Source organism: Lissotriton helveticus, chromosome 7 (assembly GCF_964261635.1).
Source record: "Lissotriton helveticus chromosome 7, aLisHel1.1, whole genome shotgun sequence".
Classification (NCBI taxonomy): domain Eukaryota; kingdom Metazoa; phylum Chordata; class Amphibia; order Caudata; family Salamandridae; genus Lissotriton; species Lissotriton helveticus.
Window position 1 is genome coordinate 302,169,576 of NC_136068.1, and position 12,338 is coordinate 302,181,913.

A 12,338-nucleotide genomic window follows, 5' to 3' on the forward strand; every position below is an offset into this window, starting at 1 on the left:
ATAAAAGACACACAAATGATGGACGAAATGCATAGCACATCGAACAATCATCCCCATTCAAGAGATCTGGGTTAAATCCATGGTTAATTTAACCACAGTTTGTACTGAAGCGCCCCACTGCCGGGGTCCTGGACACGGATAGGTGTGCCGAGTAGTTTTCTATTCTGGCAAGTAAGTGGATCTTGCTCAACTTTTTTTGCAAACAGGGCCCTTCAGTTCTGCTGACAAACCTTCTAATTAATAGAAAGTTTCCCTCAGATACTTAGCTGTGGAACATCCATTTCCAGGATAAGCCAAGGGGCCAGGATAAATCATAGAATCATGAATCTGCACTAAGTCACTGTCTGAGGGGTGGTACAATTTTGCTGTATAAATACAAGAAGCATGCACATGTGTGAATACATGATGATGGCTCTTTTGATGACAGCCATTACAAGATCAGACACAACCTATGGTGGATATGGCAAAGAGAGATTTTGTCATGATTTGCAGTGATTATTTATGTTTTGTTTGCCTTTGTTTGTCCATATAGGCCACAAACCTTTTTAAAAAAAATAAGATACTCTAATGTGAAACATCATGATTAAATGCAAGAACTCGTGTTCTTTTCCTAATTAGGTCACACACTCCTGAATACAACACTTAGGGAGAGCACCGCAGAAACAAGATAGGGGTCTCACTTATAGTAGATTAGGAACATCATGATCCTGATGAATTACCATTGATACCAGGCATGGACACCCAGGCAGGAAACATGTTGACCTCATACTATTATTTCCCATTGGGTTCCACTTGTTGCTTTTAATCTTAGCAAGGCCATCCATGGATATTAGCTTGTTTGGATGTCCTTGGTTAATTTTAATATGCTATTACTTATCTCTGATCTACCTCTAGTTCTGTCCATGAAATTTTGTTGGGCTAACGTCAGCTGATCAAGGATCATCAGGCATGCAGATGCTTAAAAAAGATCTCCGGCAAAGAGACTCCTCGCTGGGCCTATTGAGCATTGCAGCACTTGGCCAACTAGGAGTCAAGTCCGATGATAGAGCGTGCCATCTTAGTGGGTGAAGGCTAGTGCATCCTAAGAGGGATGATCTATGGCTTGTCAAAAATCCTAGAGTCTTCATTATGCACTTTTATTTTCAGAACTCCACACTTGTTATTATATAGAATGTGCATATACCCACTCAGACACAGGTTCAAATCGGACCATAGCCCCATACCTATTTATTCTTCTTAGGTTCATAAAAAGAACAGAAGTAAGTTTCACTCAGTTTGTGGTTGGTGCGTGATAAATGAGCAACATTATTAGGGTGACAAGATTTAGAAAACTAAAAAACAGGACCTTCCACAAACATAGAAGGAGGACGACAATTTACATCGCTCGAGAGGGACAGAATGGTTTAATTGATATAGAAAGCACAGACAATGAGACAGGGTGTAGGCTAGGTACTGAATCCTGAATATTGATGGAACAGAATATGTTACAACAATATCCAGGGACAAAATATAGAATGGTTTGTTTCTTTACACTTTCTATATGTAATTCCACATATATATCATGGTCATGTTTATATCTTTAAGCAAGGAAGTAGCCAGAATTTATTTTTAAAAACCACTTTGACCCATATATCTAGCAATAAATGTGCAAGTAATGTGAGTAATCTCAACCCTTCCTATGAAATGTCATGATAATTCTACCCCTAGGGAAAATTTGCAACCAATGATGCAAAATTATGAATTTTATAGCATAATGTTCAAAGAATTTAGCCAAAAACTAAATGTTTACCTGTATTGACCTATTTCATTCACCCTTTCCATCTTCTTCCTTTCCTTCTTTCGATCATCTTTTTTTGTTTTATGTCTATTTCATTCTTTCTTTCAATCTTTCTTTCATTCTGTCTATTATTCTCTCATTCCATCAGTACTTTTTCTAGCTTTCTATTCATTTTTCTATCTGTTTATTTTATGTTGCTCCTGGAATTCTTTCACACATCCTTTGCATCTTTTTTCTTTGTATTCCTTCTGTTTGATAACTCTTTCTTCCAATTCTTTCCTTCAATCGCTAGTCCTTTCAGCTCACATTTTTTCATTACATTCTTCTAGATTCCTTCTTTCTTTCTTTCTTTTCCTTTTTCTTTTTAATTCTTTGATCTTCAATTTTCTTCTTTCCACCATCCATTCTTTCTTTTCTTCATCCCTTTTCTTCTTTTACACCTTTTTCCCTTGCTCCCTGTGTTAATTTGTACCCTCAAACTACCCTCATGCTTCCTTATTCCTTCCCTCATGACTTTCATTTTATTTCCTTTCCTTTGCTCTGTCTCACTCCATTGGCCTTTAACTTTTTTTCTTTGTCGTTTTAATAGTTTGTCTTTCTTTCTGTCATCATTTTAGACTGTTTTAAAAAGGTTTTCATTTGGTCCCCCATCCCACAGCAGTATTGTCATAGTTTTTTCTTTTGTAGTTTATTAGTTTTAACTTGTGACCTGCAAACCAAAGATAAATGTTAAGAAGGGACATGAAACAATTTCTTTTGCCTCAGCAGCACCCCCTTCCCTTAGGCTGGTATAGTGGGTGGTTCACTACACCCTTGTCTTCAAGGTACGTAGCTGTGGAGTTAGTCAATTCTTACCTCTCTCAATGCACTTATCTTTTGATATATTGTCTCTCGATATTGTTGTAACAATAACCTGTCCTCTCAATAATCGGGATTTGATATTCCTAGCCACACTCCGGAGACAGGAAGGGGAATTAAATACAACTTTTACACAGAGTATCATCTATGTTAACTAAATTTCTTCCTACTAGGGGTGCTAACTAATCCCGCACGGTCACATGTGGAACCGTCTCTACCTAATTGTTTATTCGACATTTTCTGCAAACTGGAACATGCTAATCTAACTGAAATTTATCAGGTCAGATAATGAAAAAACAGGATTGTCCCAGCAAATCCTGAAAGCCAGCTCATTAAACATTTTGGGGCACATTTACCAAAAAAATACCAAAATGCAGTCCAGCAATAAAAGTTGCTTTTCTGTGTTGGGTAAAGGGGAGAGAGCAACACAAACAGGCTACTTAACATCATTCACACACCATTGTACCATAGTGCTATGCCATGTGTGCTTAATGCCAAGCATAGGTTTTAAAACTGGAAGGTACCCTACTGATACAAAATACTATCCTTCGACTAACATTAAACCTTTGGATGTGCGGCATTGATCGAGGCACACAAGCAGTGTGGAAACATATTGCGGGTAAATTAAAACATTTCTCCTTCCTAATCTCTATCTCAAGAGGCATTCTTTTTTTATGCAAAGCCGAAACTATCAATGTTAGTAGATAGGGCTTTGCGCCAAAAACCATGGTTGGTAGTCATGTACCACCCATGGGACATCCTCTTGATGCATAGTAATGCAAAACAGCAAAGAGCACTATTTGCATTACCCTTAGAGCTACTTTCCATATAAAAAAATTATTTGCACAGGATAGTAAATACTTTATCAAGACTTTGTGGAGGTTTGTGTCACTTTGTGTGATTTTGCGCTGGTGCTAATTTTTTATAAATCTGCTCCTTTACATTTTTTCTACTCATTTCATCATGGCTGCTTTATCCATTCCTAGTTCTATTTCTAAAGTTGTTAGTCTCATGGGTGATTCAGTTGTGTCCTTTTGAGGGACAATAGCCTGAACACCTACATATAGAAACTCCTTTAAAATACTTCAGACCTATTCACCGCTGCGAGAATACTTCAGTTGTAATCTTCAGTTGAATACTTCAGTTGTGGACTCCCCCACAGACATGAATCAAGATAGGCTTAGGACAACTCTTGATGGCGAGGTAATTGGTTTAGGTACCAAGAATAAAACCCTTTGAGAGAAAGAGTAGCAGACCCTTTTAAAACATGATTATGACACTTGACTATGAATTTTTAGCAGTTCCCGGGGTGTCATTCAGGTTAAAACATATACTCAACGTGAACGCTATAGAAACAGTGTTCAATCCTATCACGAAGGCAAGAAAGAAGAAAACTGGCAGAAAACAACGCTGCAATTTTGAGAGACCAATAAATATGGTTTATTGAAGCAAGGGCAACAGATAGAAATAATGTTGTTTCTTGTATAAAAACCCTATACCACCAGTTGTTCTCACTGGGCTCTTCCTATATGAGCTGCACAAAGATAGTTGGTTTCCTTTTGGGGTGGCACAGTGACAATAAAATGATGGTTTGGAATGCAACCCAAGGGATTCCCATTATCTGATACTTTTGCAAGCATTTCACCTATTACTTTTGTGTTTTGATATTTAATACCCTAAATATCATGGGTTTGTCCATGTGTGGGTTTTATGATCACTGAACGCAGAACTTGTCTCATTGACATGTAGGTCAAAACAGGTTTGAGGTTGCTTGTATTCTTGTCTAAAGGGACCTGGGCTGGTAGTTTGGACTAGGCTGTTCCTATTGCAGCAATGGCAAGACTGATTTGCATACAGGTGGTCCCTACAGAGAGTGGCATGGTGAGCAAAAAATTATGGACTGCAGTGCTGCAGCTGCTGCGATTTTTGCAAGTATTGTACCCCTTCCTTTTTTGATTTAATGGAGGGCAGAAATTGACCAACTGTTGTGAGATATTTCCCACCAGGTAAAGAAATGATGGTCTATGTAAAGGTGTTCATGATACTGGGAGACCCAAGATCAAGTGTTATCCAGTCGAATTTAAGTTTCTACTAGCAATTGCTCTAAAACATTTAGAACAGTAATACATTGAATGGAAAGTTCCTAGAAGCAAAACTTATTCTCCTGGTTAATCTAAGGGAAGACCCTCTGTCTCTCAAAAACCTCAGTTCTCTCCATTTAATTTGGTCACCTTTGCTATGCTAAACTGATTGGATCAGATAGGTTTGATGGATGGGGGCTGGCTCATTGCAGAGTTTCTGGCATAAGCTTTTTCTGTTCTTGTCTCTTAGCTGGTGAGGACAGTAGTTACTCTTTGGCAGACCACTGTGGTCCTCCAAAACATACTTAATAGCTCTATGCAACCACTCCCTACACGTCAATAGAAAGCAATGGCACACAGATTTGGTAGGAGACTATGAAAAGGATGGCTTGCAGTATGTTAGACCATCTTTGTGGTTCTCTAGTATTGCTTACAGGGTGTTTGAAATAGGAGCTTCCCTGTGTGCACTGGGCAGTACTAATCCAAAACAATTAGCAATTGGGCCCACCTCCAGGCCCCAAGTAAGCCAATGATCTGCACTTCTCAAAGATCAGGGGATAGCGTCCCTCACATCTGTACCATACTGTGCAACAACAAATCTTGATAGAAAGAGCCATGATGGTTTACTGAATGGGCACAACATTTCCTCCCGGGCCTGTACCATCGCCTCTTCTCCTAACAAATAAAGAATTGCTCTGCTTCCACCATCTGTTCCAAACAAATTCCATCATCAAAGAGTCCCTCTGCAATGTAAGATCAGCATCCACACATGCCACCAACATTCATGACCGAATCATCATAAGTTGAAATTGACTTTCTGGAGATCACAGTGACGTGGCTCAATGATTCATCTTCTATTACACTCAGGATAATAGTAGATGCATCAATGAGCTATGTCTCTGTGATCCCCAGAAAGTCAATTTCACTTTATGGTGATCCTTTCATGCCAAGCCAGCACATCTGTACCTGTATATATAGTGTGGATATTCCCTGTATATATTGGGGATGTTTGAGCAAGCATTAGTTAGATCAGGCAGCATGAGGTAGATGGGTCTAGAATGGAATGTGAGAGGCTGGAGAAAAAAAAAGTACTTGATTCATTGGTTGCTATGAAGGGTACTGTGCTGGTATGAATAAATCTATCCTCTGGATTTAATACTACTGGTCTTGTATTGAACTAAAAAGTGGCGACGAGCTGGAGAAACACTTGTTACACTTATACAGCACAGGTGCTGTGTTGTCTCCAACATGTCCATGGGTTGGTTATTTGGTTGTCTTAGGGTAGTTCAAGGATTCATGAGGACACTGTTTTCTAAGTACCTTGGGCTCTTGTACAAACACCTTGGTAATGCACTGTCATTTTTTCAGTTCCGTGAAGATTTCACTGCACGGGCTAAGTTGAACCATGAGTGATACTACATGCTTTGTGGAGTTCAAGTGACATTGGAGAGCGAGTCGTGCGTTTCCTTAAAACTCAAGCCTAGTGAGTAAAAATTTAAAAGTGACACTGTAAACATTGCATTTACTTTAAAGCCATATTTTAAAATTAGCTATTTCAAGCCCAATGGATTCTTCAGCGTAAGAGTGTGGAAGAGGACATATGCGTTTGCAGGGAGTGTTAACAGCACAAGCGTTTAATTCTGGCTGTGCGATCCTGCGTTGTGAGGATCAACGTGTCAGCAAGATTGGAGCGTTTATTCCCCAGCTGCACCCCGACTAGTGAAGCGTGGGTGCCACGTGCTGACGTGTGGTGGGCATACAAGTCCTATAAAATTTAGAAAACAGCTCTTTGGTTGACAGAAGTCATTTTGCTATGGGAGAACCGTGTCTGGAAGAGTGTTTGTAAGTTTATAACATTATGGTGGAACTTATCGATTGATTTTGTGGAAAACACAGAGAAGATATACGCCAAAGTGTCACCTGGAGAAGAATTGTTTTAAGAGTGTGTTACATGCTCATCACATCATGTGCAGATTGTGTTTATGTTAATTCAGTTCACACGATGGGCAGATTGGTGTGATACATAGTTACTTTCAACAGTGATTTGAAACACTTGATGAAGGCTGGTTTTAACAGTGATTTTTTAGGTTTCTTGCAGCATCCTACTGGAATAAGCTCCCGGTGGAGCTCCGACTGGAACAATCAGAGAGTGTCTTTCGACAAAAACTTAAGACATGGCTCATTCCAGCGGATAATTCCATTGTTTGATCTTTTATTATTCTTCTCTTCGGATGGGACCTTGTCGCAGCGTGGGGACGCAGAGGCTGTGCAGCCGGGCGCTTTACAAGCTTAAATTGATTGATTGATTGATTTGCACGCTACCTCTGTGCAGTTTTCTTCAAAACAGCAGATTGTCTTGTGCATAGCCGACTTGCCCATTGTATTTGTTTACACCAGTAATTACATATTTTTACATACTAAATAATTTCAGTGCAGTTTGAAACATCTAGGAAGTTTCTTCAGAACAAAGGAGATGCACCCATTCCGTGGAAGAATTATTAACCTACACGAGGGCTGTAGATAATGACGATATATCTAATGAATGGAAGAAAAATATTCTCTTGCATTGCTTGGGCTCAGAGGGGCAGATGGTATATCAAACTTTGCTGCATGTTCCTCTTGATTGAGAGGATAATGCGGATAAGGTTAATGTATTTCAGGAGGTGCTATTGAGGCTAGAGAATAGGTTCAAACCTACTGCACGTATGGCTTTGAACAGATTTAAATTCTGTACCAGGGCACAAAGAAGCGAGGAAACTTTTGATGAATTTCTGACTGCTTTTCAGGGGCTATCTCTGCATTGCAATCTTGAGAAAATAACAGATGAAATGATCAGCGATCAAATAATAATTCATGTGAAAAGCAGGAAGGTGCAAGAATAATTGTGGGTCATGGTGGATTTAAAGCTGCAGGATGTATTCACTACGGCTAAGGTGCTAGAACAAGTTGAAAAATTGATGAAATCAGTACATGAATCTAAGACGGTCAGCAGGGACGAAACTGAGGTTGTGTGTGCCTTGGTTGGTGATAGCAGTTCCAAGTTCCATACAGGTTGCTCAAAAAAGGTATGAGGAAAGCAGGAAAAGAGGTAATAACAGGCACAACAATGGTGAGAGGTATGGGAGGAGTGGAATGTTTCAGTGCTATCGCTCTGGGAGCATGGGTCATGTTGCATTGTGACCTCAGTGCCTGCAATTGGTAAAAAGTGTGTGAAATGTGGTAGGATCGGATATTTTGCCTAGGTTGGCAGAGATTTGTAGAGGAGTAATTTTGGTAACAAGGATAATGTGTCCTACCTAAGCAGTAGGAGGGTGGGTGATGAAGGAAGGTTTGAAAGTGAGAGAGGATGTGTGGGGGAATGTGATGATGAAAGAGGTGTGGTTTTGTCTATCTCTGATGGTGTGGTGGTAGATGTAGAAGGGGAAGTTTGGAGTTGCATAGCCAGTGTTAAAGGTATTGAATTTTAGTTGATGGCTGATTCTGGTTCGCCCTGAATGAATGCTACAAGAGAGTATTTCGTTCAGAAGTTTGAGAAGGTGTGGGGTATAGATGAGATAAAACTATCATACATCTCAGCGGAATGTTTTGATGGTACTGTTATTGACATTATAGGTTATGTCGCGACCGAGATTCAGTTTAAGGGTAGGAAGGTATTTATAAAGTTGTATATAGCACCAAAAGGAAAGGAGAAATGTTTTGGGTTGTAATGACCAGTGTAAGTTAGGAATTATATTAGATCCTAAGAAGCCGTGAGCCAGTTTTGATAGATAAGAGTTGCGAGTATGCAGAAGGGATTGCATCTAGATTCCCAGAAGTCTTTTAAGGAGAAGCTTGGGAAACTGAAAGGCTATTCTCATAGAATCAAGCTCAAGATGGGTGCCAAGCCAGTGGTACAGAAACGCCGAAATGTACTCATTAATGTAAGAGAAGGGTTGAAGTGTAAGCTGCTGAAAATGGTGGATGAGGGAGTGATAAAGCGATAGAGTCTTCAAAGTGGGTGTCTCCCATAGTATGGAATGTTGGAAGGATCTCTATGTTGGATCTAGGGTCACCATGCCATCGGATCGAGCTGACAGAGGACCCTCGTCATTGCATTCATCGTGCAGCGGGGATTGTTTCAATTTAAATGAATGCCCTTTGGGCTAGCCTCTGCAGCGTCAGTGTTTTAAAGGGCCATGTTTCATCTGTTTAAGGACATGGAAAAATATGTCAAATGTTTCCAGGATGATATATTGATAATTTCTAAATATGAGAAGGAACATGGTGAACATATCAAGAAGGTCTGTGAAGTTTTGAGGGTTGGTAGACTGACATGCAAAGGGAAAAATGGGCCAATTTGTTTTCTGAATCTTTAGAATATTTGGGACACACTAGATCAAGGGATGGTGTAATACCTAAAAAGTCTCTGGTGGATGCTATCATTTGGGGGTCCTACTCCTGATAATCGGGAGAAGTTGCTATCTTTTGCAGGACTTTGAGATTATTATAGTGAATTAATCGAAAAATTTGCTACAAAAATAGAACCGCTCACAGAGCTTACAAGAAAAATGTGAATTATGTGTGGACTGAAAAGCAAATGTCCGCTTTTGAAAAGATCAAAAATAAAATTGCAAATGCATCCAGATTGTAACCTTTCCAGATGGGTCTATAATGTATTTTAACTGTGGATGCAAGCGTTTATGGGACTGGGGGTGTGTTGTCACAAAGTGTGGCAAGGAAAGGTGGAATATCACTTTTGCCTCTTGCTTTTTGTCTGATGCTGAAAGGAGATATGCTGTTATAGAAAAAGAACTGGTGGCATGTCATTGGGCCATTGAGCATTTCCACAACTATATATGGGGCTCATGTTTTGTTCTGAAAAATGACCACAGACCTTCGGTGGAAATTCTTTCTCCTGATGGGGGTTGGAATGCTACAGCCCATATGGCAAGGTTGGTTTCCAAATTGCAAGAATATTGTTTAAATGTTGAATATGTACCAGCACAGAATAATGTGATGGCTGATTGTCTGTGACGTCTGCCGTTATGTAATTAGGAGGTTGGTCAAGCAGAAATTGATAAGGGTATTGTAGTAACAATGTCAGAGTATGTGGGTGATGAGTTCAAAAGGCCATTGGAGGAGAGGTGAATGAAGGATGAAGAAGAAAATGTGGTGTTAAGTGAGGTCAGGAGGTATATAAGGAAAGGAGGCAGGGATAAGAGAGTGCTGCCAGCAGAAATGATTCCCTTCTCTAGGATAGCTGAAGAGTTAGTGATGGAGAATACCTTAATTTTTAAGAATGGGAAATGTATTCCTCCTTGGGGAATGCAGGAGGAGATTTTACGTCTGGCACATGAAGGACATCTAGGGATGTCTTCTATGAAGAGACTTATATGCACTGCTTGTTGGTGGCCTGGACTTGATAGGATGGCTAGTAAGAGAATGTAGTGTGTGTGAATAGTGAAAACATGTTGATACTGGCCTGAGCTCTTCTTCAGCATGTACCTTGGCTGGATTCGCCCTGGCAAAAGTTGGGTTTTGACATATCCGGAACATTTTATGCTTTGCCTGCTGATTACCGCTATGCGTTGGTGCTCATTGATTACCACTCTAAATGTCCGGAAGTGAAATTGGTACCCCAGGCTACCTCCAGTGCCATTATTACATTTTTCAAAGAAGTTTTTGCTAAGGAAGGATATCTAGAAGTCATGATATCTGATAATGGTACTCAGCTTGAGGCAAGAGAGATGCAAAGCCTCTTCACAATTAGTAATGTAAAGCATGTTACTACTGCCCTCTATGAAACTGAAGGAAATGGACATGTTAAGAGATTCAATCGGGTTCTTAAAGAGTGTATTGGTTGGGCATGTGAATTTGGTGGGCAGTGGAAGGATAGGTTGAGAGAGAAGTTATGGTGTTATTGCATTACTCCTCAGAGTACCACTGAGGTCAGTTCATTCAAGTTGTTGAGAGGCAGGCCGCCTGTGCCCAAATTATGTCGCTGGTGGTTCAAGAAGAACAGGACGTGGTTCAAGTTGAAGAGAGCTTACAAGAAATAAAGGAAAGAGTGCAGAGGAAGCAAGAGAAGGTCAAGGAGGCTAATGATGAGAAATGGAAACTCAATAGTCAGTCTATTGTGGTTGGTGATTGGGTTGGAGTGCGAATACCTGTTTTGGTGAGGAAAGGCATGACTAAATTTGGCAAAGCCATGAGAGTGATCAAAGTCTCTAATAAAAGTGTGGTGACTGAAGATGGCAAATTCTGGAATATGAGAGATTAGTGGTGAAATGTAACCAAGAAAGTGGACGTCGACATGAGGGAAAATGTGTTTAATATTTTGTGGCTGAGTGGGATTAGGAAAGGGTGCTTCCCGAATATTACAAAACAGATAAGAGGATAGTGCAATTTCTCAGAAGGATCATTCTAGGGGTCTGGATCCAGTGAATGAAATTGATGGTAAAAGACCAAGAGGAGGTGAATCCATAGCCTCACTTGTGAAGTTGGGAGGACGTGTGAGACAACCACAGACCAAATTTTGTGAATTTGGCATAAGTACTTTGTCCTGTGGGATATTATTTGATCATCTGGCTAATATGTATTTTTCTGTATATAAGTTTGTATGTTTTAGTTTTATGCCATATTTATGGGGGGGATCATGTTTTGGGTTTTGTTACCTGTACATTTTGAGGATATTTGTGCCTGCATTAGCTAGATCAGGCAGTATGAGGTAGATGAGTCTAGAATGGAATGTGAGGGGCTCGAGAGGAAAGAACATGTATGTGATTAATTGATTGCTATGAAGGGTACTGTGCTGTTGTGAATAAATCTATCCTTCGGATTTAATACTTCTGGTCTTGTAGTGAACTTAACAACATCATATTACCCGAATAAAGATCTCACAAAACACTGTCATTCTATTTTCCAATCTTGTACTTCCCTTTATCAAGACATCCGAAAGGTGACTCTTCCAACTCATGTAACTGCAGCATTGACAATGACATGGCCAAACTGAGCTTATCCCAACTTGTCAATTGACAATTCAAGACAATGATCTAAGCATGGGCCTAGTGTTCTTGCTGCTGCTGACCCCTCGTATTGTTTTCTACCATCTGTCATTTAGATCATGTTCTCATCTACTGCACACCGCCACGATCAAAATGAGATTTATCTCACACATATAGGGGCCGATTATGATGGCGGACGGACCTGAGTCCGTCCGCCACCATAGAGTAGGAGGGACCGTCGGCAGGGGCAGCGGCGGTCCCTCCGTGCAAATTACGATGTGACCGCCAGGGTGGCGGTCACATCCTGTATTAATAACATTGCGGCGGGTGCTGCTTCAAGCAGCACCCACCGCAATGTTAAAAATGCATGTATTACATTTACATGCAAAAAGCGGCAGGCACCGCGCGGTGCCTGCCGCGTTGTGCATGTAAATGTTGGGGGGTACCATAGGTACCCCCCATGTGCACCCCCCACCCCCCAACACCCTGGGGGCCCGCAACGGGCCCCCAAAAGCCAAAGTCCACATGCTTTTCCAAGGCGGAAAAGCCGCCGCGGAAAAGCATGTCTCCGTGCAAATCCTAATTTGGCTGACGGTGTCTTGCAGACACCGTCACCAAATTGCCCTCCCCACCCCGCGG